Genomic DNA, 6,016 nt, shown 5'->3' on the forward strand with positions numbered 1-6,016 from the left:
GCATATGCTTTGGTGCCACAAGTGCAGCGCAGAAAATTGGATGATAAGGATGTCAAATGTATTTTTGTTGGTTATAGTGCTGAAAGCAAAGGTTACAGGTTGTATCATCCGCAAACAAAACGTATTTTGGTTTCTCGGGATGTAGTGTTTGTGGAAGATTCTGTTCAGCCCTTGCTGTCATGCACTAGAGACAGTAATGTAAGCTCATAGGACATTTATGACACTTTGTTGCCTCTTTTCAGTGGTGGAAATACCAATGCAAGTTCCAATGAGGCAAATGTACAACCTATGGGGGTTTCTGAAAATGTTTTAGATCAGCCTATTACTGATGCGGATGTACATGATGTACTTGATGAGGAAAGGGCTGAAAATGAGCAGGCTAGAGGTATGCCAAAATGGCTGGTGCACACTTTGCGTGACAGTAAATTGGATGCACCTTTGTCTAGTCGTACTCGTTCACGCTCTCGCCATGCATCTTATGCATCAGATTGTTATGCTTTGGCTGTGTCTAGTTTACATGATGTTGAGGAGCCTCTATCTTTTGATGAAGCATAGAATTCAGAAAATTGGATGGCTGCCATGCAATCAGAATATGATGCACTTATAGAGAATGACACATGGACTTTATGTGATTTGCCTCCTGGCAAAAAGGCCATTGGTACGAAGTGGGTTTACAAGTTGAAACGCAAACCGGATGGTGAGATCGATCGCCATAAGGCTCGACTTGTTGCAAAGGGTTATGCACAGCAAAAAGGCATAGATTATGAAGAGACTTTTGCTCCCACTTGTCTTATGACTACTGTGCATTTTCTATGTGCATTGGCAGCTCATTTGCGTTGGGATGTACATCAATCAGACATTGTTACTGCTTTCTTGAATGGTGACATATTTGAGGAAGTTTATGTAACGCAGCCTTGCGGTTTTGTCATAAAAGGACAAGAGGACAAAGTGTGCAAATGTAACAAGGCTTTGTATGGGTTGAAGCAATCTCCTCGTGCTTGGTATGAGAAAGCTGACACTCATTTGGTCAAACAAGGCTTTCGTAACAGTCCAACAGAAAGCACATTGTATGTAAAGCATGAGGGTGATGTATTTCTCATCGTGGTTCTTTATGTTGATGATTTGCTGATCACTGGACCAAATGAGAGACATATTGCTGAATTTAAGGCTGATTTGAATGCTACTTTCAAGATGAAAGATTTGGGGCTGTTGCATCATTATTTGGGTATACAGTTTAAGCAGTGTGATGGTGGTATTGCCTTGTGTCAGAAAAGTTACATAGAGACATTGCTATGTAAGTTTGGACTTGATGTCACTCTTTACCAAACTGTTGTTGGCTGCCTCATTTATGTATGCAACACAAGGCCAGATATTCAGTTTGCAGTCTCACAGGTCAGCAGATTTATGCATAGCCCAGGGTCTAAGCATTGGCAGGCTGTCAAGAGGATTTTCCACTTCCTTAGTGGCACTTTACATCTTTGCTTGTTTTATCCCAAGGGGGATCATTGCCGCCAGACTTACATGCTTTTTCGGACTCAAATTGGGTTGGTTGTTTTGACACGCTAGTGTCCACAAGTGGTTTTTGTTTCATGCTTAGCAGTTCATGTATATCATGGTTGAGCAAGAAGCAACCTACTGTGGCCACTTCGAGTTGTGAGGCTGAGTACAGGGCAGTCTTCATAGCTACGGTTGAGTGTGTATGGCTCATACGCCTTATGGCTGATTTGGGTGTTGGACAGGACACTGACAACACTATCTACACTGACAGTCAGAACGCATTGGCAGTTGCGAGGAACCCAGTTTTTCATGCTCTCACAAAGCACATTGAGGTGCATTACCACTATGTCAGGGAGAGGCTCTCAGCGGGAGAGATCAGCTTGGCTTATGTGCCAACACAGGACAACCTTGCAGATCTTTTCACAAAGGCATTGTCTCGTGAGAAGCTTGAAGCTTTCCGCAAAGCTTTGGGCTTACTCCCCTTTGTGGACTGATCCTGTCCTCAGGGCATGGCACTTCCCTTTACTCATGTGCCAGCTCTCGTTCATTGCATCACTCCAGGGGGGATTTGTTACCATATACATGTGGTAGTGATGTGTGTGAACACACTAGGACCACTAGGGCATTTTTTCCCTCTTTAGGAGGTTTTTTCCCCCGTGCATTGTATATACGCCCATCACTCTAGGGCTATCTATTTTTTTCCATTGGACACTAAGTTATACACTCTCTATTGTGTGCCTTGATCTTCCTTCGTCTTCTCCAAGCTGTGTGTGTTGGAATTAGGGTTGCAGAGAACACACACAGCTTGGAGAAGACGAAGGAAGATCAAGGCACACAATAGAGAGTGTATAACTTAGTGTGCAATGGAAAAAAATAGATAGCCCTAGAGTGATGGACGTATATATTATGCACGGGGGGAAAAACCTCCTAAAGAGGGAAAAAATGCCCCACCGGTCCTAGTGTGTTCACACACATCACTACCACATGTATATGGTAACAGAAGAAGACCTGAGTATATTACTCAGAAAATGAGGGAGGCAGCTGCAAATGTGGTATCTCCTCAAGGTGCTAACACGAGATATCAGGGACCTGCACCTCAAAGAAGGTTCCAGAATCCCAATAATTGGGAATATCAAAATATAAATCGGAACAATATGCAACAGTCACCATGCAATTATTGTGAGGTTATGGACACAGGCAAGGACCTGATTGTGAACTTTGGTGTAGACATCAAAATGATAGGGGAATCCCTATTATCATGTACAACAATAACAATGATAACAATAATAATAAACCTCCAGAATAGAATCAAACACTTCCATCACAACAACAGCAAAGACCTTTAGGTAAGGCTAATTTAGTAATTTCGGACGAATGGACTGAAGAAGCATGGACTGAGGAAGAATGGATTGAGAAAAAGGCAGAGTTTCCCAAAGAGAAACAAAAAACTAATTAGCAGGTGCAAGAGAGCAACCTGACTCAGGAAACACCTAGACATTATAATTGTGACTGCACGGCTTGTATCCTAATTGAGGATGTTCCAAAATCCAGTGGATGTATTGATGCCATGGTGGTCACTAGGGCAAAGACCAAGGTTGGAAAATCCACCTTAGAAGAAGTGGACAACCCAGACAGTTTGAACTGGAAAGATCAAAAAGCAGTAAGGACAGGGGCACTCAAGGAAGTGCAAGACTTTCAGAGAGGGGGTGTACCACCTGAGGATTGGAATTTTGTTATAAGATCATTGGATGACCAAGGAAGAAGAACTTCAAACCACAGCTGTACCGCAAGAACAGGTTGGTGGTGATGAATTTTATGAAGCTTTGTTATCAACTCCATTAACCATCACAGTAAAGCAAATGTTGAGACTGGTACCTACATTTTCACAGCAACTGTTAAAGAGACTTACTAAGGAAGTAGCAGGAAAGAATCAGGAAAAAACAGGAATGTATACTGAGGAAACTATTTATGGGGAAGCTTGTGAAGTTCAACCTTTGGATGTTGATTACAAGGTACCAGTAGTTGGGGCTTCTATTGGAAAGGTTTTTTTCCATGGTGTACTCTTGGATGGGGGGTCAGGAGTTAATATCCTCCCAGAGTCAACCTGCAAATGTTTGAATCTCTTGAAGTGGGATCCACCTCCTTTTCACATGAAAATGGCAAACCATAGGCGAGTTCAACCTTTGGGAATTTTGAAGAATTTGCTGATCTCAGTTGGGGGACTGCAGTTTGTAGCCAACTTTGTAGTACTCAGGTTGGAAGAATCTGCTCGTTCTTATCTAATAATTTTGGGAAGACCATGGTTAAGAACATCAAGAGTAAAGTAGTTATGGGGAGCAGACTCCATTGTGATAAAAAGAGAAAAGAAGAAAGTTAGAATGCAAATGGATGCTAAAAAGGTAATACCACCAGGATTCAGGGCACTACATGCAGAAGGACTGAATATGGTAGTAGAAATTGGAGAGGATGTAGAAGAATATTAATGAGAATTAATTCATTAGTGGTACCTATTGTGGATGTGCAAAAGATAGCAACTAAGTATGTTTTGCAGCATCAGGAGAAGTGAAGTGACATAACCGATTTTTGAGATATTTAGCACATGTCTGTATACCACTAACAAAGCTTACAGAGAAAGATGCAATATTTGAATGGGGAGAAGAGCAAGGTAGAGCATTCAGGATTTTGAAGAAGATGTTTATTGTAGCCCCAATTTAAATTGTTCCTTATTGGAAGTTACCATTCCATATTTTTGTGGATGCATCACATGTGGCAGTGGGTGCAGCATTGATGCAAGAAACCAAAAGAGGTTGGTTTAAACCAATTCACTATGCAAGCAGGGTATTGACACCTGCAAAGAAGAATTATACAGTGATTGAGAGAGAATCCTTGGGAATGATCTATGCATTGCAAAAATTTAGACATTACTTTTTAGCCAATAGGGTAATATTCCATGTAGATCATTAGGCTCTTATCTATTTGGTGAACAAACCACATCTGTCCGGAAGGTTGGTCAGAATATGGATACTACTCTTCCAAGAATTTGAATATGTGGTAATACATACTCCTTGAAGAGAGACTATCTCACTAGATTGGAAATAGGTGAGATTGATTCTTCAAGAGTACCTGATCAATTTCCTAATGCAGAATTTTTTTTAGTTGAGGTGAATGACCAATCAGAGGATTGGTATGATGATATGTTTCAATTTTTGTGACTGAAGGAGTGTTACCTAAAACAATAACCAAAGATCACAAGAAGAGAATGGCATTGAGAATTCAACCATTCACAGTTATAGCAGGACTCTTTGATTAGGTGATAAGGAGATGTGTCCCTCATTTGAGCAGAAAGCAGTACTGGCAAAGACTCATGCAGGTAATGCAGGAGGACATTTTTCAGGAGAGGTAACTGCAAGGAAAGTATTCCAAGCAGGACTTTGGTGGCCAACAATAATTAAAGATGCTCAAGAGTTCTGTAAGAAGTATTTGTTGTGCCAAAGAGATGGCAGGCCACTGAATGTGGATAGAACGCCATTGCAACCTGTTTTGCTTTTGGAACCATTCCAAAAGTGGGGATTGGATTTTGTTGGTCCAATCAAACCACCTACAAGATTTACATCGAACAGGTATATATTGGTTGCAACTGACTACTGTACAAAGTGGGTAGAAGCAGTGGCTTTAAGGGATAATAAAGCAAAAAGTGTAGCCAAATTTTTGTACAGAAACATTATGACCAGGTTTTGATGTCCTATTGAGCTTGTTTTTTATCAGGGAGGATATTTTATCAACAAGGTGATCAGTAAACTGACTGAATTGCATATGATATTGCATACGAAGTCAATAGTGTACTATCCCCAAGCTAATGGACAAGCAGAAAGTACAAATAAGATTTTGGTCAGGATGATTAGGAAGCTGGTCAATCAAAACAGGACAGATTGGGATGAGAAATTGGACTAAGCACTATGGGCTTTCAGAACAGCATATAAAGTGACTACTGGCATGACACCATTTAAGCAGATGTATGGGTTAGAAGCAGTGGTGCCCATGGAATTTATAGTGCCAAGCCTCAGGGTTGCAGTTCAAGAAAAATTATCCCCTGAAGAGTCAGTCAGTTACAGGAAGGAGGCTTTACTAAGGTTGGAAGAGGACAGAATCCATAGCCAGTATGTTGCAGATATTATTGAACAAACAAGAGAAGCTTGGATTAGCAAAAAAATCAAGTTCAAATTTTTTCCTTAGGTGATTGGGTGTTGGTCTATAATAGCAAATTGGGATTAAGGCTAGGTAAACTCAAACTCAGGTATGTGGGGCCATTTCAAATAGTCGGGCCAGTGGGACCAAATACTTTCATAGTGTCTGATCAAGAAGGTAAAATAATTGAGAAACCCATTAATAGATTCCGACTCAAACCATTTTGTGGACAAATCGTCGGGAATCAAGGGGGACATCCTATTAATGATGAATTTGGGATAGTGACTAGTTATGCATGTGAAGGGGCAATGCATAATCACCACCCTGTGTACAA

The sequence above is a fragment of the Adiantum capillus-veneris genome, unplaced genomic scaffold, assembly GCF_014529385.1.
Source record: "Adiantum capillus-veneris isolate H3 unplaced genomic scaffold, ASM1452938v2 Hic_scaffold_270, whole genome shotgun sequence".
In the NCBI taxonomy this organism is placed as follows: domain Eukaryota; kingdom Viridiplantae; phylum Streptophyta; class Polypodiopsida; order Polypodiales; family Pteridaceae; genus Adiantum; species Adiantum capillus-veneris.